The sequence below is a fragment of the Pseudopodoces humilis genome, chromosome 4, assembly GCF_049639895.1.
Source record: "Pseudopodoces humilis isolate 2021_Gansu_Grassland_sample_001 chromosome 4, ASM4963989v1, whole genome shotgun sequence".
Lineage (NCBI taxonomy): Eukaryota > Metazoa > Chordata > Aves > Passeriformes > Paridae > Pseudopodoces > Pseudopodoces humilis.
The window spans coordinates 5,943,527-5,968,540 of NC_142203.1; the positions used below are offsets into that span (position 1 = coordinate 5,943,527).

At 39.2% G+C, this 25,014-nt stretch overlaps 1 non-coding gene across 1 annotated transcript; it reads right to left on the reverse strand.

Moving 5' to 3' along the window:
• Nucleotides 1-5,109: 5,109 nt before the first annotated feature.
• Nucleotides 5,110-5,240, reverse strand: LOC148184415 (small nucleolar RNA SNORA13). Its single transcript, XR_015772438.1, has one exon. It is a non-coding gene; the product is annotated as a small nucleolar RNA SNORA13 (small nucleolar RNA).
• Nucleotides 5,241-25,014: the final 19,774 nt, after the last annotated feature.

Below are 25,014 nucleotides of genomic sequence, written 5' to 3' on the forward strand. Positions count from 1 at the left end.
TCATTTGACACCACCATCTGGTAAAAACAGGTGTAGTACCAATTAAAATCCACTTGAGGATACAGCTTCTCCAGATTAAGTATTTTATCTTGTAGCAGGAAGTTGTCAGTGTAAGCTTTGCATTTCCAGCGTCCATCTATGCCAGTTTACTTTCTTACCTAAAAATCACCAGAGAGCAACACAGACTATGTAAGCTGTCAAACCAAACACACAAATACAGAGCCAGTGTGGCAGACACTCTCTCCTCAATGTGTCTGTTTTTATTCCTGTATTTGTTTTCCTAAGTTAGAGCTGTGGTGTGTTGACCTTGGCTGGACACCAGGTGCCCACCAAGCTGTTCTATCACTCCCCTCCTTAACAGGATGGGGGAGGGAATTAAATGGAAAAAATCCTTGTAGGTCAAGATAAAAGAGTTTAATAAAGCAGAAGCAAAAGCAAAAAAATCCAAACTCCAAAAGATTTACTCTTCTACTTCCCAGGAGCATGTGGTGTCCCCCCCAGTTCCTGCAAAGTAGGGCTTCAGTACATTCAGCAGGTTACAGAATGCAAATTCCTTAGCCTTTTTCTTCAGTTTTTATAAGCTGAAGCAGAGCAGATTCTTATAGTCTGTTTTTTTTTTTCAAGGGTGCAATTCAGTCACACAAAGTAATAGGCAGTCCTAACGTTTAACATTGTCCTTCACATTTACCAGCATTATTATTTAAGTAATCTGTGACCCTTGCACCCACCTATTGCTCACTCTACCTCACTTTTCCCTTATTCTACCCCACTATAACACCTGTATTACACATTAAAGCTTGGGGTTCTAAATTTTTTCTAGACAAAATTTAATTAATATTTTAGATACTAATCATCAAATCCTGGCAGTAGCTGTTGCTCTTGAGATTTTTTCCAAAGTTTTAAAAAGCTACTCCTGTTGATTTTTCACTTCAAGAATGAAGGCCCATGAGCAGAAATCCTGAACAGATGGTATCTTCAGGGAATGCAATTCCTAATAAAAATCCTAAACTTTCAAGTACATCCCATAATTACATGCTGGATCACTAAAAATTAATTACTCTTGTATCAGTGATTGAGAGATGGGGACGTCAGAATCGAGATCAGAAGCCAATTTTATTGAGTATACAAAGTGTTTATATAGGGTTTTACATGTAGGGCATTTTTACAGGGTTCTATTTTCAGTGACAGTTTCCCATTGGCTACACATTGGTCATGACATCAGTTACCTGGTAGTCATTACAAAGTTTCACAACATATCTCTTGGTCACTTCTACCCCCAGGAGTAGTTACCTGTGTCTGTCTTTGCCATGGTTTCTGTTTGATTAGCCCTAAGATCCTAGGCTCCTTTACCAGTTCCACTGTGCTGTTTTATTTCCCATACTCTTGTCTAAACCTCCTTCTCTGTTGACAAATGAAAAACGAAGAATTAGTAATGTGCTTGTCACAGCAGGCGGCAATGTGACACCAAGACCGGTCCGGCTGGGGAGCTGCGTGGTGAAAATAGAGGGACAGGAACAACAAGAATGAAGCAGGAAACAAAGGAACTTTAGTCATGGTTAAAATAAAAAAGGAAGAATTTGCACGGTACAAAGGTTGAAACCTCAAAGGCAACCTCAGGGATCGATCCTCAAAGACCTGGGAATAAGGAGGGTAGAACAACATGTAGGTTATATGTAGGTTACATGTAGGTTAAATATATGGGGTTAAGGGTGCAGGATCCAATCAGTAACAAGGATAAGAAACATAACTATATTTGTAAAAAACTGATTAACATACTAACTCCATGAGGAAACTTTCTCTCCTCTTGCCCTAACCTAACAAGATATTCTCCCTCCTAGCACAGTGTTTACCAAGACCAGAGGCTGATCCTGTCTGCATATGCAGTTGGAGCCACTTTGGTGTCCAACCCAACCAGACCCGTTCCAACACATGCTTATATTCAGTACTGAAAAATCAGACATTGCAAGATACACAATTTAAGCATTTGTTCTTATGATAAATCATGTTAAGTCTTCCTAGAAAAATAAGCAGCAATCAGCAGCAATCCAAATTATCTCAAGAGTATTTCACTCCAAGTTATGCTGAAATACCACATGATGTAGCTGGTCAAGGTGATAATGTACCAAGCTTGCCATTCTCCACGTTGGATAAGCCTTTCTTGCTATTTTTAAACCCAGGTTTGCTGAATTTTTACTTTTTAAATTTCCACTTTTGCTCACCTCAATACAAATCTCAGCCAACTTTATCTGCAAATACTACAGGAGACATTTAAGTCATCACACCCCAACCACTCAGCAACTCCTAGGCTTTGTTTCATCCAAAGGGGTGCACTGGTATCCCAACAACACACAGGAAGTCCAAACTCTGAAACAGCTTGGGAAAGACAGAAATTCTCAGAAATTCTGAGGACACACTTTAGTTTTTGTCTATATAAACATTACTAGACACTGCCACAATGCAGTTAAATGCAGTTTGTCTTACTACATTGAAGCCTAATAGTCCATCTTTTAAACAGTTTTTTGTTTCTTAGGGAGGAGTGTTTGCATAGACAGGCACTGCTCTCAGCCTGGGTCTAACAATTCTTCCTAAGGAAAAAGATGAACACACAGTGTGAGACTGGACACATGTAGCACACAGCTCTTTTCAGTAACATCCTTTAAATCCCCAACCCTAATACAAAACTACAAAGCTGAGCTCCCCCTTATCCCTTGGGAAAAAAGAAAAAAAGGTAAAATTTGCAAATCTAATTTTTAAGGAGCCTGCCTGCAAGAGAGGCCTTTTGTCCACCTAAGCAAGAATGCAGATGGTAACTACAAGGTGGCGGCAGTAATAACACTTTCTGGTTAGTAGGAATCAACAGAAATTTCTGCAGTACTAACTCATGCATATGACTGCATTAGAAAACACTCTGGGAACAGTAAATCAGTAATACACATGATTTAATAGTTTTATGTTGGGGAACAAGCAGCAGCCCAGTTACTGGACATGTTACTAATAATGGATTACACAAATATTTCTCTTCCCAGTGTCCAACAGGTTCATACTAAGAGTTCCCACCTTACTCTTCAGCCCTGCTCCAGTGACTGGAGTGCAAAAGGTGTGGATGGATTTCACAGGCTCATTTCCTACCAGCAGCAGTAGTAAAGAAATCAGTACATCTGTGTTGCTCAAGCAGATTTTCACATTTCAGCGATGAAACTTTCTGATGCTGTTTTCAAGAGCATTATGGCCAACCTGAAGGAGTTTTATCACTTCACTGAAAATTAGTTATATTTTCTCCTGAAAAAAAAAAATACCCAAACAAAAACTACAGTGATGTAGTACTGGATCATTCTTATACCAGATTTCCAGTCTTGACCTAGAAGTTCCTGGCTGCAGAGATTTGGATTACTTGTCACAGCCTTGGGTATGCAGGTTCCACAAATCACAGTATCAGCAACGAAGAAAGATCTGATAGTGCATGCAACTTTAATTAATACCTTGTTTGTACTAATGGGCTAACTTGCAATATCCAGCTTTTCAACAGTGTTGGCTTTTCCAAGACTTTACAGTGAAGCAGTATCTGGCATATGAGATTCCAACCTTTCATGTTTTTCCAGTCTCTTTAACATTTTCAATACTCGCATTCTGAACTACTCCACAATATCACACCCCTAAAAACAAATATGAGAAAGCATGTCCTTGTCTTGGACACACTCTCAGCCTCAAGTAGGGTTGGGTGCAATGGTCAGGTGACGCTTCCTTCCCAAAAGCACCCCCAGGGAGGAAAGTGTCTGGGCAGGCTGCAGTCACACTCACACTCACACTCACAAGCATGCCAGGGATGATGATCAATGGTGGAGAGCCAGGAAGGGTCTTTGTATGGAGTTCCAGCAGGGTTTATTGCAGCCACGCACTGAAGGGGTCCAGGAACAAAGACACGTGGGCCCAGGGATTTTTATGGGTTTGAGGGGGTGGATCCAAGGGTCAGGGTCCAATAGGAACAGGGTAAAGTGGTGCATAGGAGGGGTCAGGGAGAGGGAGAGCCACTGGGATAACAGGGGTGGAGGATTGCAGCAAACTGGGGCCAATGGGGAAACAGGGAAGGGAGAACTTTATAGGGGAAAGGACATAAGGTAAAGAGGGACAGCCCATAGGCTCGCTGGGTACATATAACTGGGGTAGTGACATGGTGGTGCAAGGAACTATGGGAAAAGATTTTCCTTCTATTCTCATATGGGGGAAAACCATCTCTTCATGCTTTAATTTCACACATTAGAGACCTCTTTCTGCACCATTACTGCCCTTGGCTCTGGAGCCTCTGGAGCCTCCATAGCCATATACTGATTTAACAGGCTGCGCACACCAAACTTTTTATTTTATAGCTTCCACTTTGCTCTTGTTGATAAGAATACAGCCATCAGGCTGATCTCACTCTCACTGTTTCAGTTCAGCTCTGAAGTCATTGTGCCAAAGCTCCTTCACAGCAGAAAGCCTGCTTCATTGTAAGAGCAAGCTACAGGACAGAGCTGCACAAGGAAGTGTTGTGACAGCTGTGCAATCAGCACTTGGTGGCTTCTTCTCACATGCCCTTCTCATGCTCAGAGGTTTTCACCACACAGGGCTATCTCTGGGAGATCCTAAACTTCCACCAAAACACGCTAGAAACCTGTAAGCCATCCCTAGCATTAAGCATACTGTCAGGAATCTGACAATATCAAAGTACACTTTACACTTTCAAAAAGGCATCAAGCAAAGTCCAGCAAAAGAGCAGACAACGTATTATTCAAAATAATAGCAAATAATCAGTAGCAAATCTACAAAAACAAAACATTTTTTCCCCTTTAAGATGATTTTACTCTTTTCTATATGGGAGTATTACGCTGTAAATATCTTTTTACAATACAAAAAACTACAGACCACAGGTGAAAACCCAGAAGGTTATGTACTAATTGCTTGCAGCTGTAAAGATCATGATAGACAGGACAGCTAAACAATGCTAAAAGAGCCAATTATAACTTCAGCTTTTCCTCTTTTAATAACTGTCAGATTCTCCACATTAAAAGATGGAAGAATAAAGTCTACGACGTAGCTGCTCAAATGTACTGATTCTACAGGTTGTTTGGGTTTTTCTGTCCTTGCAAAAACAGAGGGGGAAGGTACATAACCAGCTTCTTAAACCAGTTTGAGCAAGAATTCCTGTTTGCCTTTTTTGACACCACATCAGTTCTGGACAGGAATGAATGGGCAACACAGAGGCCAAAACTTAAGTATGGGAACTCTTTACCTATGCAAAATTAAGTTCACAGCTTATGAAAAAGAGAAATAATCAGTTGACAAATATTTCAAAATTCACAATTAAGTAATATTTTATACAGAACAAACATTTATTAAGAAAAGCCAAGAATATCATGCTCCTGGGACATCTTTTGGTCATGTTGGTGCATGCTCTGGCTGCAGACCAACTTCATCAGTTTTCATCTGTTAAAAAAAAAGGGAGAAGACACATCTGGAAGAGTGACAGAGACACACAACCAGTACAAAGAGTCTAAGAAGACATACTAAAGATAAGTGCTCAGTTTTGAGGACAGGCAGCCCCAATCACCACAACCTCACACCACAGCTCCCTGTCCAGCCCCAGCCACTCTGCTCCTCCCAGCATGCCTCCCACGAGGTGAAACAACCCTCCTGAAAGGGAGGCCATGTGCCACCTCCTCCTCCCGCGGCACAGCGGCCATGTACTGAGTCTGCTGCAGATGTGAGGCTACAGACGTGGTCATCCATGTAGAGGAGTCCTGTGCAGGCAACTCTGCCTGGGAGAGGTGCTGGGCTGCAGACCAACATCGGCTCAGTGTCGGGATGTGACACTGGTGGCTGGGTTCTTTTCCCTTGGACTGAGATTGATGAGAGAGAGGCAGTTTTCTCTTGTTCAGACTTGGTTGTTTATTCTTCTCTTATCTATATTATGTGCAGACAGGGTAAAAGGAGCAACTTTTCCACCCAGTGACTTAAGAGTGCATATATCTAACCTACACACTCACATTCCCAGTTTCTCTACTTAACAGCTGTCTCCATGGTGTTATGTGGAATTCGGTGCTCTCTTGGGTGTCAGAGTCAGGCATCACAGACAAAGGCATATATCGTGCATCTCTGACCCCAACAGGCTCTCACCCTTGTCCCAGCACGGTGATGCAGGCACCTCAGAGAGGCAGACAAGGTGTCACATCCCGCTAGGTGTGTATGTGCAGTGCTGCGCCCACGGGGGAGTGTGAGGGCTGTAGAGAGGAAGTTGTCGGTGTTTCCTGCTCCTTGTGGAAGCTTCTGGTGTTCCCCAGGTTTATGTGGGGGTTCCTGGTGCTCGCTGTGCCCTTGTGGAGAGGATGCTGCAGCTGGCAAGTCCCTGGGTTTCACTTTGTCTTTATGGGGGCAGGTGACAGTGAGCTGACTGCACATAAACACGTCCATCTCGTGTACCGCTCGCTCATGGTCCCAATGCCTTCAGGTTGAATTGTCTGTTCCCAGGGCTGAATTCCCCTCGCCTTTTGCTGGCATAACCAGTGCTGTCAGATAACTTATACAGTAGAAGTTGCTTAATAAAGAAAAGGGCCGTGTTTCAAGATTTGTACAAGGTTACATTACAGATATAAACATGCATTAGGTGGGCCAAGAATATTTTGCTGTGTAAAAGCTGTGACCTTTTGCCCTTTGGTGTACTTGATTTGTGGAAACCTCCATTTTGCTCTCGTGCAGAATAAGCAATGTTTCTTTTCTGAATCTCTCTCTGTATCCGTGAGAGCCAAAATGGGCCACACCCATCCCAGCATTGTCTGGCTGTTTGCTTCCCTGGGAGCACAAGGAGAGAGGAACTGGCCTTAGTTCACACTGAAAGTTGTGATAATCCTTGATATTTAAGCCTTGATATTCAAGGCTTGAATGCTGGGCAGAGGCCCAGCTCTGAGTGCAGTTTCCGTATTTCCTGACCCTGCAAGTGGCGACGTTCACACATTTGAAATCCTGTGAGAAGGGGGAACTACAGCAGGCAGGAACACCTGGAGGGTAAATCGGCGTCTAGTCTAGGGAAGAGCAGGATGAGGCTGGTTCCAGCTATAGAGAAACCTGTACAACTCTCCTACCCACCTTGCTCTGCTTGGGGCTGCTGTGGTCAGCTTGCTTCTTTTTGCTCCTCCTTAGCTGGGAATTTCAGAGGAAGCACTTACACTGTGTCTGGAAGGCAGAGTTGCCTTGTCACTTCTGCAGAACAGCCCGGAGCATGATGCCTTGGCTACATTACAGGAGATAATGAAAAGGCTGTCTACTGCCCAGGCAAAGAGGCATGATTTGTTGCAGCCAAGACAGGAGGAATAAAGATAAATATAACAAAAAATTAAGGGGCAAGCAGGTGTCACCACTTAGAGCTTCTGGGAAAGCCTACATACTTACAAGGGTGCAGCATTAGTTTGCTTTACAGAAATTATTTTTTGTGTCATTATGCTTTCAGACATGTCTAAAACAGATGGGGTATATTACTGTTCCATTTATAGCACAAACTAAAATAGCATCAACATTGATTTTAAGCAGATTCACCTGCAATAGCTTTGGTTTGTCATTTGAAGTTCTGTTTTCCACATGAGGAAGATTGTCTTAGTCATTGCCTCAAGCCAAATTTATGCATGCATAAAGGTCAGGATGTTAAGTAAGTGATACTTAAAATTCACAAATAGTGGTCTTGGAGGGACACTGATGAGATTGTTGCTGACAGCCAAGCTATTAAATCAGTGGAGATCTGTTACTCTGTGTTGCTGATACATACACTTGACTGTGTTGATTTGCAGCTCAGGGACTGCTGTCTGGACAGAAGTTTAAGTGAAATGTAACTAGGTTTTGACTATCTAAGTGAACAGTATAGTGAATAAAAAGCTTTAAATGTCTGTGACATTTATTATTTTTGTCTGAGGATACAGGAGAACTTGAATGAGCTAAATGAGAAAATATTCCATCTATGAAACACTAATGGACTGTATGAAAAACAATGTCACTTAAGGTGACCCAGAAGTTGTTGCTGAGTCACAGATTCACAGAGTGGTCTGGGTTAGAAGGGACCTGCGAGTCCAGACTCTCTGCCATTGGCAAGGGCATCTTTCACTAGACCAGGCTGCACAAAGCTACCCCACCAACCTGGCTTTGAAGACTTCCAGTAATGGGGGCACCCACAGCTTCTCTGGGCAATCTGACTCAGAGTGTCACCATCCTCAGAGTAAAGAATTTCATCCTTATGTCAAATCTAAATCTATCCTCTTTTAGTTTCAGTCCATTGTTCATTGTTCTGTCACTATAGACCCAGGTAAAAAACCTGTCTATATCTTTCTTATGAGCCCCCTGTAAGTATTGAAAAGCTCCTTTAAGGTCTGCCTGTAGCCTTCTCTTGTCCAGGCTGAACAAATTCAAGTCTTGTGAACCCACCCATCAAGCCCATTGAGGTCTCTTTGAAGACAATCCCTTCTCTCAAGCCTTTCAGTTTGATGTCATCTGTAAACTTGCTGAAGCAATGTAAAATTAAAAGAAATTATATATATATATATATATGTAAATATATATTAATATATATTAATTATTTATATTATTACAAAATATAAAAGATTAATTTCTGTAAAGCAAACTAATGCTGCACCACATGACAAAACAGTAATCAAAGCTTTTCAGATTATAAGCATAGGTTAGGGACACTGGTTGCACATCTTGTATTTCTTTGCTTACTGAACGACTTTCCAGACAGTAAAAATAATCAGTGGCACAATTTACAAAGGATGGAGATGATACTGCACAGCTGGATTTATTTACTTTTTTCAAACTGATTCATTTAGTCCTATCAGGGTTAGAATTTTCTGGAAAGTGGCAACATAATTGGAATGGCTTAATGTGACTTCTCTTCTAGATGATCACAGTGAATCTGAATTCCTAATCTCTGAATCTGCTACCATTTTATATGTCCCAGAAAACGAGGACATGCTAAATTGAAGGCATAACTAACAATAATTCTTAGTTATCTAGTAGATGAGGCAAAACTCTTGAGGTGGAAACAGATACCACACTTAAATATGGGGGAGGTTTAACAAGGTTGAAGTGTGAGTCTGCTTTGCCAGGCCAGGACACTTCTGTCCCAGCAGTTGGCTGTGTTCTTCAGGTTATTTATTGTACATTTTGCATGGTTAGCAGCTGTGAATTAGCTGTTCTGATACAAAGCCCTGTTGTTGCTTTGTGGCCTCTTATGGGGACTCCCAAGCTAAACCACTGTCCAGTAGCATGCACTGGTTGATGTATTCCAGTTTCTCAACTCAGCCACGGGACAACTTTGACCCTACAGTGATTAAGAAAGAAAAGCTGAACCTACCTAGTGAAAGGCACTCAGCCTTTTTGTCTTTGAAGTTAATGGTGAGATACTACTTTCTCTTTTGTTTCCTAAAAACGTGATCAATTGTCTAATCACTGGAATTATTTCAGTGTCAGCTGGAAATATTTTTTAAGTCAAATTGTAAAAGGGCTAAAGTTTTTCTTTAAAGGTTTTCTGAAAAGTTGTCATTTGGCTGGCTGGAAGTGCTGTGTGCACTACTTGTCATTCTGCCAAATGGAGAAAGCATGGGAGGGAGCAGTGATAATGTCTACACTCGCTAATGTACACCTTCTTTTCCACAATTTTCTTTTCAATCTATTAAACCAGCTTGCAAGTGGAACTGCAGACTTCCAGCAACATGGTTCTGTGTCTTCGAGTGCTTGTGGGCAGCATTTGTTTTTTCAAGCTCCACTGAGCTGCTTCGAACTCAGCACGGAAGTGAGTCTGCTATTAATAGCTACATAAACTGAGTTTTTTTTCCTTCCTGTTAAAATATTCTTGGGCACTTCCTGAGCATGCACAAAAGGCCTTTTCTTATCACTGATGTATTTTGTCAGACCTGAGAATATTTCTGAGAAGTTAGCACTGAAAGAACCTATTTAGGCTTTAAATGACATTAACTTTAGTACTAAAAAGTACTGCATATCAAACAATTATCTCTTCATTCACTCTTACTTCTTATTTTCAAAGTAGATTTCAACAGCTGGCAATTGACATAGTGAGAAGGTGGCTCCCTGCACCACCACTCTCCAGAAAATAAAATGTCAAACTAAGTTAGTTTTTTATAAATTTATCACTATGTGCAAGGGAGAGTGAATATTCAGTCTTACTCTACAAGCGCAGTAAGCACAGTTCTGGTTCTTCATCCTTTTCAGTAGTCACTGATTTCCTGTGAACACTAATAAGCAAAATTCAAAATCTGAATCTGCAATAAACATACTGTTTTGCTCCACTGTCTCTGTGTGTGTCCTTAGTTTTCCTGAATGAATTCTAACACTCACTTTTAAGGCTAAAATTCCCTGTTGTGCTTTCTTCAGCAAGAAAACCAGTTCCTGCCCTTCCCGGCTTGTGGCCTCATTTCTGTTCCCAACATCAATTAACTGCTCCATGAGTTTTGTCAGTGCTGGTATTTGTGGCGGCATGCCACAAAACCGGTCACTGAAATGGTCAGATTCCTAAAAAACAAGCAGTTTGCCTTCAGGCACACTAAAATGTGCAACAGAAGATAATAAAATAAACAAAAATAGTTAAATATAGCCTGAGAAGAGTCAAGAAAGGTTAAACATACGCACTTCAGTTTGAGATGTATGTTGCAAAGAAAACTTGCAGATCCACCTGTTCTTTTCTTCCTTCGCTTCATAAAGATTAAGGGGCTGCCGTGTGTACAGTGTTTTAGTGGAAATCCTAACACACCACAGTAGAGTATTTGGAGAGGGTGTCGTATGTAAAAGCTGAAATGTCTCTAAAGCGATTTGTGAGCAGGGGGGCATTAGTGTGGCTTTGTTCCTGTCGGGCTCTTGAGGCGTTTTCAGAGTCAGACTTCCTGCGTGCCCTCGCTGAGCTCCCACCGAAGTTGCAGGATACGATTTCATTTTATCCGCTTTATTTCTCGGTGTCTTGTTTTCCTGCAGCCCACCAGAGGTCAGTGTAATCCCAAGAACGGAGAGCAATACTGCCAGGACAGCAGTGCCAAGTTGCTGCGGTTTGCTGGGTTTGCAGGAGCACAGCAGCGAATGTCAACAGCGGACTTTTCCTTTTGTCAGCACAAGCTGAGTTAGGGAAAGGGTATGAAGCTGGCAGTGTCAAGTCACCTGCAGATGGTGAGCTTGTCAAAGGCTGACAAGCCTCCCGAAGCATGAAGCTGGCTATATCTTTCAAAGATAATAGCAGTTAATAGTTAATGTCAAATAGCAGCTTTTCAGATATTCTGGAGAGCCAAAGAATGGCCTAATCTTATTAAACTCTTGTGGCAATGGCTCATTCCCTTCATTTTCTAGCAACACTTGCTCATTGAATAAAGCTCCTCACTGGACTACAATGGCATGTCATTCAAAAATTATAATAATGGGAAACATTTTGGGACTCCTAGTGCAATTTTTTTTTTCTCCTTTACTTTTATTTGTTGTTACTGACTGTTTGCCGCTGTGTTTCCCTATTCAGCTGATTTGTGCAGGCCATTTGCAAGTTCCTCTCAGCTTCTGTTGGTAGCCTCACTTGCTAAGTGTGTTAAATTACAGAACCCAGTAAAATACTGGCACACTAAGAATTTTGATAAATGTGTAAGAATTTTTTCTGTTCAGGATTTTTTTATAACCACTCTGTATCATGGGTATCTTCATCCAGTGCACTGCATTTGAAGCTGGTTTGCCAGAGTGAAGGGCTTTTCCTACCTGTTCTGTGATTTTTATCACTACTAACAAGACAATAGGCTAGGTTATCCTGGACATAAAAAATGTTTTGGGCAAGTGTCTTTTCTCCCTGTGATATGAATCCAGCAATTGACTCTTTATTTTGTGGTAGTTCTAGGGCTAAGTATTTGGTAGGAATAAATACTCAGGCTCAGGTAAATCAGTTAGTAAAGCAGATTTTCATCCACCTGAGCATCCCCAAAACAGGACTCATTTACTAATGTGTGAATCTAGGCATCAGTGGCAAATAACAGACTGCTCCCTTACATATACTTTTAGGATAATATATTTCCATTTTTGTATAAATAATTCTCACAGTTATTGAAAAAGCCACAGAAAATCAGTATGGGAATTGCTTGGTGCAGAGATCTGCCCAGCAGCATATATCTATATTTACTCTTGAATTAAGAAGAAAACTTGAAACTGGTACAGGAAAATGACACATTGGTCCTTGGCCTAGTGTCCACAGTTCTGCTCAGCAGGTATGAGCTGCTCAGCTGCTCTGTGAGGATGGTGGATGAACTTGCCCCAGATTCAGATTGTGAGAATTTCTATAGCTTTTCTTTTCAAAACATTACTTAATGTAAACATACCAAACACACCCCCCATTCTTACTGTCATTGTTAAGGCTTTGAACTGTTTATTTGCTGTTGAGAAGCTCAGTCAAGGCGGTCACAGAATAAAAACAGTGACTGTTTGTTTGTCTAAATCACCATCATGTAGTAGTGGTAGTGCTGGTAGTTTTTTAGGATGTTTTGTGAAAGTAGTTTTCTCCTTTCCACTAGAAGTTCAGTTTTACTATGGCACTCTGCACATTAGCCAGGAGTAGTGTGTCCAGTTAATTTGACACTGGACACTTTTGAGTATGGCTTCTAAGTTTAGTTTGAATCATTTTTTCAGTTTCTCGGAACAAGGTTCTCTTAGTCCTGTGGAAATGGGCAGAACAAGAGTGAGAAAGATTACAGTATCCTTGCTTTTCTTCAGGGTGTGTTCTCTTTGCCGAGTCCCTTGGATAGGTTCCAGACTCTCTCCTTGTTCCCTCTTCTTTACATTCTAGTGGAAAGGAGTGGAAGAGATTCAACAATATTTGTTGTACAGTAAAGGACTTGTTTATTCTTGTCCAGGTAATCAGGAGCTGTCACCTAGGTACTCAAATTACCAGAACATTTTCTTAGCAAAATGTTCTGTAGCTGCAACTCCTGTGGCTTTGTAAGAGTGGCGCCAATGGCTGTGTTGTGGAGTGATGCATCACTATTCTGGCTTTTGGTTCTGTATAGGTTTAAGAAGTTGTAACAATTCCCTGTGCACTGACTGTGTTTGCAGAATTTCTCACTCTGAAAAGGGTGCTGGCATATCATTACTCTAAGTGCTGCTGTCTGTATACAAATGATGTATGTTGAAAATCACCATGTCTCTGGATCAGTGGGGGACAGGGGAACTGGAAGGAGAGAGATATGCTGACAAAACACACTACATTTCTGGTGAGTGTTTAAAAATTACCACCTTCGAAAAAGTTAACAACTCACATCTTTCATCTGGCCTTTTCTGTAGTGTTTTGATATTTCTGTGTCCCTGCTAGAAGTTCTAGTCCTGATGTGCTTAGGAATTACCTAATTTGGACTAAAAAAGAAAAAGTGGTGCCCTGTTAAATCCAGAGCATTTTGACACATATCTATGTTTGCCTGTTGACCAGTCTTTTTAGTCAGTGAGCAGTGTTGTTTCACCTACTTGTGGCAGTGGGCCCTACTTATGCCCTAACCAGAAAAGCAGTTATTAAAATAGTACAGTTCTCTTTTGCTTAAATGGTAGACCTGAGGCTTCCTAGAAACATGGAATAATCAGTGACAAATCAAAGGATCAGGGATCCTTTGAAGGGAGGCAGCTAGGTGCAAGCTAGTTGAAGATGATGTGGCAATCTGTGCGCCTTATGACTTGTTTCCATATAGTCCTCAGGAAAAAAGGGCATCTGGAAGGAAACTGCAGGCTGGAAAAATTGCCTTGGCTCGCTGCAAACTGACCAGAGGTGGAAGTCAGTTCAATCCATGTACTTTTGTGCCTTCTTTCCCCATCTGCTTCTTCTGGCATGCACCTCTATATTATTATATGATGACCATTGATCTTTTGCATGGTTCAGTGTATTTTAATATATCCTTTCAGAGTAGGACATAAAATTCCAGGAGATTTTTCTTTTGAAATGACAGCACAGTGTGATTCAGAGAATGAGTACTCAGTTGTGAAACTGTGCTCATAGTTGAGAACTAATGCTATCTGCTGGTGCTAATATGCAGAATTAATGTTATTTTGCACTGATGCTCCTCATTAACCCACAACATTGTAGTTTCACTGGACAATGTGTTTGACATAGGCTAAGATAATCAGAGCTTTTCTTTCACTCTGTGATTGCAAACATCCTCTTTAATTAGGAAATTGCAGAGTAGAAGATCCTTTCAGGCTGCAATATGAAAAATATCAGTATTAATCTGCAATATTTGTCCCATTCACTATGAGCAATTATGAGTGATGAATTATAAATGATAAATTATACACTGTGGTATTCATTTTTACTGCAACAAGAATAGGTTTGCAATTCTTATCCCATGCATAAGAAAACCCCCGTAGCTTTATTAAACATGGAAATGGGATACAAGTTTTCAATTCTCCTCAAGAGCTATTGGCTTTAACTTAGTCTAGAACAGCTGCTGGTCACAAGTGTCCATTCCATAGGAGAAGTTTGTGCCCACTGAAGACATACCCAGCTGCAATGGCAGGGATGCACATTGATTGTAGACCAGGCTGAGCCAGCTGAGGCACCGGATACCTCATGTACCTGTTCCTTCTTGCAGATTTACCTTCTTGTTGGGGTTAATGCAATGCCAAATTGCCAAACTGCTCTGGAAATTGCTATGGAAAGGACAGAGTAAGGTTTTGGTAGCAGGCTTTCTATTGACCCTTATAGGCAGCACTTGCTCAAAATACTGGGGTTTTTTTCTCATGCTTGTTCTGAAATATTGAACCCTCCCTTTGCAGAGTAGAGAGAGATAGACTTCAAAGCCAAGGCAACATGTGATCACCACAGTACACTCAGGATTATGCTATGGATCTGATCCCAGAACAGCCAAGTCCTGGTTCTGCACTGCAATACACCTGTACATATGAGTCAACATGGGCACGGAGGTGGAAGCCTTTCAGAGCACCCTGGTATCCTTTTGAAAACAGTTTTCAAACATAGATGTCACTATTTTGCTGTGATAATTCTCTGTTTATAGCTGTGTAGTGCTGGCTTTGCTTACCAAAATATACTTGCTGTTTCACTCAGACCTCTAAATGGACAACCCTGCTGCTACCTGGCCAAGTTCAAATTTGTCATTTAGGTGCTTGGAATAAACGCAGATTCTCAAATTCAACATGCAATTCCCTAGGCTTTAACATCTCAACTAGTTAAAATCCAGAATACATGCAGCTACTCCGCAAGTTTGCCTTTGGACTGGCAACTAGATACAATTTTGTCTAAAATTTCATTTACTTATAACTTAAAAACTGGTCTGTGTCAGGAAGTGACTACAGGAAAGGCTTTTATTTCTCAACAGATCTGCTCACTAGACTCAGGAGGACAGGATAAACTAGCATTAACCAGCTGCTCCTCCTCCTCCTAACCTTCAGTGTTCACTCATCTAAAGGGAATACACGAAGTCCTTTTTTTTTTGCATACTCTCTTTTTGAAGTTACTTACTGAATGCCAGCTTTTGTATGTCCTTTAAAAACAATGGGTTTCCCTGTTCCTGCTGAATGTTCTCACGATCATATGCAAACAGAAATTAACTCATCTTGACTTTCAAATCCCATGCTAAATTTGGGCTTGTCAGAAATTACTTAATTTTAATTAGAATGTAATGATATGATGGTTCCAGAAGAATAATACATGCAGAATGCCCAAAAGACCTGCCAAAGAGACATCAGTATATCAGTAAAAATAAAAAAAAAAAAAATAAAAAAAAAAATAAAAAGTTTTTGTTTGAATGTGGAGGTAGAGAATACAAACTGGAGTGTGTTAGTTACAACTGAGACACTTCAGCTGTGAATGCTTTTATGTGCCACAGATGGCAGTTGTGCTTCTTTGTGGCGTGTTTGAACAGCACATGTTGTCTCAGTGTACTTCTCAGGTTCCTCCTGCTGTATTCAGTCTGTCATCCTGGCAATTGTGAACTCATGGTGTCCTTTCTTCCTACCAACAGAGTTTGGCACACTGGGAGTGGTGTGAGAGTAGCATATGGTTTTGCTGCAACTGAGGAGGGATTCCTTGTGGAAGTACAAGTGCTGGAAGTTTTACGTCACCTGGAAACTATTTTGTTCTTGACAATTGTTATTTTTGCTTTATTGAGATGAACATGTCTGTCTATAAGCAGGCACCTTGCCACTGCAACAGATGGCAGGAACATCAGTAGCCAGGAGAATAGATCTGTGTGCCTCTCAAATGTATAATGGTCTCACTCTCAGAAAGCTATCACTGTAGTTCTTCATAGGGAGCTTCCTTGGTGTTTGGCTATAAGTCAGATAGTCTGTTATTAATTACTTAAAAACCCCACAAATTATCAAATATAATGCGCTGTGTTTCTCTCTCTAATGAATAGAAAGCAGAATGTTTGAAGATAACAAAAATATTTCAGGTTTTCTCTATTTATGTGAAGAAGAGATCTAAGGGCAGCAAGGCTTGAAATCTCTGTGTGTGCTAATATGTGGTAAACACTAGCTGGTAGAAATGTATTCCAGGAAGTGTTTACAACCCAGAAGCAGACAACAGGTAACTGGTGCTTGAGCAATCAAACAGCTGGAACACAGGCATAGCTAACAGAGAATGGATATTAGTGTCTGTAGCAGAATGTTTTCTTCATTCCTGGTTTGTATTACAGATTTTACACTTAAAATAATTGTTTTAAAGAAACTTTTCTCCTATAGATCTAGTGAAAACAACTGACTTTTTACAAGCAAAAGCTGTCACTGAAAGAAATAATACAGACAACTCAGGTGTTAGATGTTGTGTTTGGCAGCACATTAACCAGCTGGCAGCTGGATGTTAGCAGCTCCATGCTCTATTTCTTGCCTTTGTGAGGGTGTTGTCTGAAGGTTGAGAATAAAGGACATAACCCTAAGAAGCCTGCTTCTTAGTTCTGCTACCCACAGAACACCTTGTAATAGTTGCACTTTCAGGTAATGAGAAAATCAGTATTTTCAAAACAGAAATTGATCCAATGAGAAGTGTGAAACAGGATCTTTCCTCAGAACTGCTGGTTTATGGGACTGGTCAGATCTACATGGGGAACATTAGAGAACATTAAGACAGAACAGTTAATAATATTCAATCATAACAAACTAAAACATTCTTTAGTGCTGTGGAGGAATGAGGTAGCTTTAGCAGCATGCAGCACTGCAGAACACAGCTCCACAAGGGTTTATTGGTGGGACAGATTGAGCAGAACCCCACGCTGCTGCAATTGTATTTACCCCTGCAAAGCTTGCCTTGGTCACCTCCAGGAGAACTTTTACAGCAGGGTAGAGATGCCACTGCCCACTGCCCACAGCCCCAAACATGGGTATTAGGTAATTCACTTGCCCTTGAAATGGCAGCATCAGAGTGAGCCCTGCAAATTGATAAGCATCGATGCTGAAGCCTGGCCAAACATGTTCTCTGGCACAGCTTAATGCTCATGCTGGAGATGCTTTTCCAAATCCTAAATTGCTCATGGAAAGGCTTCCCTATTTTTGAATCTAATCTCCTTTTTCATTGTTTACAGATAAGCCAAGTAACATGCAGGGTCCAAATTACAGTTACTTGTTAAGTCTAGGCTTTTTTCATATATCCCAGATGTACCTCTTTGTTTCCAGTAGTGCTCAGAAGACCACTCAGTAGACTCAGAAAAAAATGGAGCCCTACTGTCCTAGATGTGAATAAAATCCTTAAAATTATCATTTCCAGCTTTGAGAAATTGTTTTCTGAAAACCTGGTCTGTAGTGAAGAGTTAGTGAAAAAACTGTTATCAGATTACCTGAATTCCTGCAGGGCAACAGTGCCATTAATTATATGCTAAAGGTTAAATGCATATCAATGCAAGATCTGTGCCTAAGAAAGTAAGCAATTTGAAAATAGAGAGATACAATTAATTCTGCATTTAAAGGTAAACTGAAAACATGTCCACATACTTTTGCATCCTTTATATTGCTTTTGTTACATAGTTACATACTTGCTTTTGTATATTGTTACATAGATGTTTAAAAATTGAAAGCAAAAGCAGATTTCAGTTTGCCTGGGAGTGAAAAGCACTTAGACGGAAGACAAGCTTGTTACTGAAAGAAAAACTAAATTCTCAAATATGGATTTTAAAGTAGAGAATAAATTAGCTTCTAAAGGAGCAATATAAGCTATGTGACTGCTAGAAAGATTTCATAATGCAGGCAAAAATGCTGTTTTCTGACCATCTCCAGAAAAAATGCACTTGAAAACAGATGGGGACAGGACATCATTCTATTAGTTCTTAAGCATCTTTCCCCTCTCTCTCTGAGTGTTGTTTTTATTGCTTTGGTTGGTTTGGTTTGTTTATGTAGAACAATGCATCAGAGCTAACATTAAAACCCTAACTCAAGGAGTTTTAGAGGGATAGCTGTATCATTTTAGGCTTAAGTTAAAAAAAAGTCAGAGAAAGCACTGTTTCTAGTCAAGGAATATTTTTAAACTTATGTCACTCTGCCTATGGGATTACTTTACTGAACTCTGTTTCAAACTGCAGATTTGCATAAATGTTAAGTCACATCAGAAACTGTGCATTTGTTTATTATAATTACCTGAGACTAGAAAGATAAACAGTTATGCCAAATAGGGGTCATGGCAGGTGAGGATTGCAGAAAACTTAATTTATTCAGCCCAAAAAGCAAGGACTAGCCACTTAAAATTCCATGTGATTAAGGTGACTCATTCTTGGCCGTAGCATACTACATCAGAATGGAAAATCATCTTGATTGTAATACTAAACAGAAGCTCATATATACCATAATAAGATGAGAATGAATATATGAGAAGGACTTTTATGAATTGGTTTAAGTGAATTGAAAATTTGGACACACCTTTTTGCTTGCTCTGAAATGATCTGGGAGAAGTTCAGAAACACTTGCTATACTGTATCATAAACCAAACTGTATTTTTGCATCACAAAACGGTGTCCTTGGATGCGCCTTTTTATGCAACATCATTCCATCATGGTGTGTTTTGATTTAAGTGAAGCACTGCACAACTTCACAAATGGAACTGTGAGCTAAGAAGAAGGAAGAGACACAACTCCCTGAAATTAATTTTACTGGACAAGTACCTTCTTGGTGATATATGCTAACAGATGGTGGAGATGCTGAAGATGATATGGAGGGCTTGATATTAATAAATAAATAAAACAAATTAAAAAAAAAATCTAAATATAAATTTAAATATAAATATATATTTGGGAAGGTTCATAGTGTGGGGGAGTGATGGAGTAACGGAGTTTTTCCCATAAGTGGTGGAACCCTTAAAACAGATTCTTCATTCTTTTTGTTTTTATCTCTAAGCAAATACCTACAGCTTTGAATATAATTTTAAAGGAGCTTGTAAAATGGTTTTATTTTGTTTTGTTTTAATGCAAGATTTACTGTATTCAGAGTGGAAGAAAATAAAATTAAAAACATGCAGAGCCAGATCTCTTCACTTTCATGCTGAAGACAGCCTCTATTTAGACAGGATTTCCAAACAGTAATGATGCCAAGGTTTACTGACTTTTTTGCTACAGTACACTATGATTCATGGAATTATTTTCACAAAATGGAGTTAGTGGGACTGTTGACTGAAGTTTATTTGTTTGTGTGCTTTCCTGTACAGATAAGACACCAAAATCAAGCCTTTGTTTAAAGGAAGATGGTCACCATGTGTTTATCTCACTAAAGTCTTGATAGAAAAGGTCACTTGCAGGAAGTATGTTTAGGTCTGTTTTAAAAGGTGGCACATACAGGTAATGAATGTTAGAAATGTAACTCTCTGGATTTTTAATATTGATAAGCACACCCTTGGAATTTTGTTTTATAAAGATGTGTAATTCCGTAAAATACTAATTATGTTACAGAAAAAAGAATATCATTCCTGTTTAGACCAGTCATTCTTGTATAGTGCTGCAGTCTTGAAGTATTTTTCAGGTAAAACCTAAACAGAGAGACTGGCCCATGCTCCATTCCATGTCTTCTACATACATATAAATACGAATACAAGATTAATAATCTGTCTGACCCCCTACAATTTATCCAGTGACTGTGATCGTGATAATGTGCAGTTTCTATTAATTTATCACCTATGAGATTTACTCAAAATTTTGAAATCTCTAAACACAACAAATGATTACAGGAAGAAGGGAGCATGACAAGAAAACATTTTCTTCACTTTTCTAAAAATTAGTTATACAGAAGTCTTTTTTCTCAAAAAAAAATAGTCTATCTTTGTGAGCCATTATTAAAGTTATTTAATCCAGTATTTGCTCTAGCTTTGGACTCTTTAAGCAAATATTTGCCCTAAAATTGCAATGTTTAGTATTTTTGACAATTCTAATATTTTAAAAGACTAAAAACATCAAATCCATAACCTTTTTTTAGAAAAGGTAGCTTGTATAACTTATTGATGACTTAAAAATTTCTCTAGTACAGTAATTTGAACACAAGATACACAAGAAAAAACACTGTCAGAGGAAAGAATTGCAGATGCTATGCAACATTGTCATATTTTAGTGCTCACAAATCCTATTTTTATACATATGGTGTGTGTAGTATATAGAAGTAAGATGACATGACGAATTACATAAGACCTTGGCTGGTGTTTTTTAGTAATACTAAAATTTATTAATACTGTTTTTCTTTTCTTTTTTTTCCCAGAAATTACCATTGATACAACTGTGTATGTGATAGAAGAACAACTGTCAACTTGTCTTTAAAATACTAGAGCTGGCCACTCAGGACTCAGCTGTGCTCTGTGTTTTGTTCATACTGTTTTCTTTTGTTGACATCAGTCAACACAGTTCTGAATTGGGATTTCATCTCACTCTTGTGACTTTGACTCATGTGAGTGAATCAGCCATTCTAAACATCACTTGAGGAATCCTGTGCACAGACTGTCAAGCACAGTCCTTTCATGGTGCAAATGTGATGTGACAAACATACTTTTTATCTTAGATTTTAGCATCTTAATATCTCTGGGAGAAGGACAAAAGATAACAACAGAAGGTGGTTAAGTGCACTTAAAAATGTGTTCTTTTACAAGTAAGTGACATGCAGTGGTCAAATGTATTCCTCAGGCAAACACTCTGAAACACTCAAAATCAGCATTTCTTGCAGCAGATAGAAGTAGTTCCTGGTGACAATCTTTTGTGAGTAAATATTATTAGCACGAGGTGACAGAAAACACTTTGCCTATGAAGGTACAGAAAGCAAAGGAGCAGGGCAATGCACAAGATCTTTGTCACAGAGGAAGATGTTACTGACAAATAGAGGGCAGAAATATTTGCACATGAGCTGTATTTTCAGTAACTTAGTGGGATGAGAAGTCTCAGTACAGTTGGTGGGAGATGTGGAGTGATTCTCCAGGGCAGTGAACAGAGTACTTTTCTGGGAAGAGTTGCCAGTGTTCTCCACCTTGCAGATCCTCTAGAAAGAACTCTGGTGGATGTGCCTTTTATTCTCAGCCCTAGCCTGTTGAGTCTAGGTCTGGTTTTCATAGTTAGAAATAATGCAAACCTCAGATTGAAAACCAGTGACCGTGGCCAGTCTTTTCAAATGTGAACTCAGCAAACTCAGATGAAGAGCTCTGCTCCCAGGATTCGATGTAGCTGATGCTTAAATGTGGGCAGCTCTGAAGTTCATGCTGAGCTTCAAAAATTTGTGATAAGCAGAATGAACACCTGAAGCTGAAATACTGTCTGTGAGTGCCATTTTTATGGACAGACACAAAAGGTGAATACATTTTCCATAAGGACACTTAAAAGTTGCCTGGAACTGGGCCAGCTTTGGCCTGCAGATCACATAGCTTCATTACCATGACTCTGAGACTGAGTTAATATGCTGTGCTGAGCAAGCTCATGTGTCTTTGCACCTGTCTCCAGAGCTCCTTAAGGTTGTAGAAAAGGATATGTATCCTCTGGGAAAAGCTGAATATTTCTTTTGTGATAATTGCAAATTCTGTCTTTTAAACCTGCCCTATTAATTCTATGGAGGTTTTGAAATTGATGAACCCAGAGAACGGGGCTTGTGTAAGAAGAATTTATCCTGAAAAAGAAGTCCAACTCATTTATTTATATGGTAATGCTCCTTGCTTCCTTTCTTTTAATCTTGTCATCCTCAAAAGTTGGGGCATTTTTGAATACAAAGGTTCCCCAAAACCATAATATTTTTTGAACTAGTTTAATCATCAGTGACATCACAGTCACCAAAAGATACTTCACTGTCATTTTTTTCCTTCCATTTAGCACTCCACTCACATGAGAAACTTGCTGTTTCTACTGCTGGCTGTTTGAAGTTACCAGGAGTTTGAGTTCCTGTGCAGTTTTCATGATTAAACCTGGTAAATGTGGAGACACTGCAGCTGCAAGAAAATCTTGTCATATTTGAAATAAATTTGACTAGCCTCAGTTATGGTAATTAAATGTTTTGTAGGCATAAGCTTTTAGTATGTGCCACTACTGCTAGCAGTCAGGAGTTTAAATTGAAATAATTACCATCAAATCACCCTTGTGGAGTCTTTTGTAGTGCATGCTCAGGTATTTTGTAAAATGAATGTAATAAGCATGTATTTTCTCTTCTCTTTACTAGGGATCTTTCTTGATAAGCTCAAATAAAATGTAGAGTACATTTTAATCATACTTTGGTACTACTTCAAACCTGCTATTCATGAGTAAAGAAAAGTTGTCATGGAAACTTGAACTGTGAGATGCAACACAATAATTTTATTCAAATTCTTTATCCAATGAATATGTTCTCTTGCTGTAATAAAGTGTGAATTACTTATGGTTTCCTTGTATTTTTCTATTATTTGAAATAAGTTGGCAAGCAATTTCTATTAATGGAATTTCTGAGTCCTTCCTTCACATATTTTATATATGGCAATGAAAAGGTTTATTAATTCTGGTTGAGGAAAGTAGTCACATGATAGGGTGTGTTGCTTTTCCCTATGCATCAGGTAGGTTTCCCTTAAAATTATCCTTTTTTTCTTAAGTTCATGTTTTTGATCTGAATATTTCTAATTTTTGGATGTTCACTTAACAGACCATCTTCAGGGAGACATTCCTGTCTGTGCATCCATTTATTATAATAGTTGTTGAATATAAAAAACAAAAGGACTGAATTAGTCACTTGGGCATAATTAGGAAGCAGTTTATCTGACAATATATGACCTTAGTGCTTCAAACATGATCTATGCAGTGAAATACTTTTCTGTCATGAGTAGAATATTATACATTTGGGAATAGTCATTAAGTTAGGGTTTATTTTTTCCCTAGTCAATTTAAAAAATGTTAAGAAATTTTTACAGTATATTTTATTTATCTTTTTTTTTCAGATAGGTGTAAAAATTGATCTATGAACAAGTTAGTGTATAAATGGCTGTTTCTATTAAGACTGAAGATGAAATACAGCCAGGTATTTTAAATAAATTGATGAAATGTGAATAATTCAGGCTGCCTGGTTTTGTAGTCTGTTTTCATGAGGACCATAGTAGTTTGCTTCATATTGTATTAAAAATTGTCAACATTTTTTTTTCTTAAGAGTTAGTAAGTATTAAATATACTGGACTGAAGTCATGGAAGGTAAATTTTCTGTGAATTCACAGTTTTAATCTAGGATGTAGATTCACTTCTCCAAGCGAATTTCTTCAAACTGAACTGTTCTCATGGGCAAGTTACATGAACAAGTTCCATTTAAGAGTGGAAAAACGCCTTTTATCTGACAAAAAACTGGGAAAAAACCTTTTGTCTCTGACTTTTCTTGTGACTTTGTGATCATTTACCCCCCTATTTATGCTGCTTTTTCTTCCCCCGTATCTGTTGTTGTAATTTACCTGAATTTTTGAAGTGTTTTTCCACTAGGGCTGTTCCTTGCTGTTGACATTGGGTGTACCAAGTCACTGGTGTTAGGTGTGGTGTAAATTAATGTTGCCTTGCTGAAGTGTGGCTGATGAGTAGCTGGTGGCTCTGAAAAGCCACCTTTCAAACTCCTGGGAGATGGGTTTGTTTTACTAGCTCCCATTCCTGTATAAGCTATTCTGTAAATAGGACCAATAGAAAGATTTTGCCAGTATATGTTAATGAGTTTAGCTGAGCCAAAAGGTTTTCCTAACACAGCTGCAACTTTATATGCAAATTTATTAATGTACAGGGCGAAAGCCTTGTGATTTTGTTGATGTTTTGTTTTTTTTTGGTTTTTTCCCTCGATGAAGAATGTCTCTAGCAATTTTTGACTCTATGACACTGACCAGCCCTTCTGGACATGTGGTTGCAGGGCTAACAGCAACAGGCTTGAAGAGTTGAACTTCAAGAGATGGAAATTAAGATGCTGATTGATAAGCAAAAGTTAATGACAAGGATTGTCTTTTCTCTCCCTGATGTGCCTTTCTCAGTGATGCAGGCTTTTTCTGCATAGATGAACCACTGTTTGCTCACTTTTTTTTCCTGCTCCTAGATTGAGACAAAAAATCGTGCAGCTTCAGCTGATGTAAGCATGAACAGAACTTGCCTTATGTAAAACTCTTGTCTATTTTTCATTTTGTGGCTGTGCTCTCTTACCACAGCAAGATGTGGCTTGACTTCAGAATCATACAAGTAATCACTTATTGATTCTCTGTAATCTTTTGGCAGGTGATCTGTCAAACTACTAGTTCAATCCCTACCTTATTGCAACCTTTGTCAAAATCATTGTTTGTGCTTAAACAGACTTGGAAAAAACATTGTCTGAAAGAGATCTCATACAGACAGCACTGCAGATCCTGAAAATGGTCATAGCACAAACAAAATAAACAGTTTTCCTTTTTCAGAACTTGGTGTTTGAGAGACCTTGCTCAGAAGACAAGTAGTTTATGCTTAAGAAAAGATAGTGTAAAGTGAGTTAAAGAAAATTATCTTCTCCAGAAGCTTTGCTTTAGTTGTTTAGAAGACTAGCAACAACATGTTTAAATAGACCACATAAAAACTCTCTTTA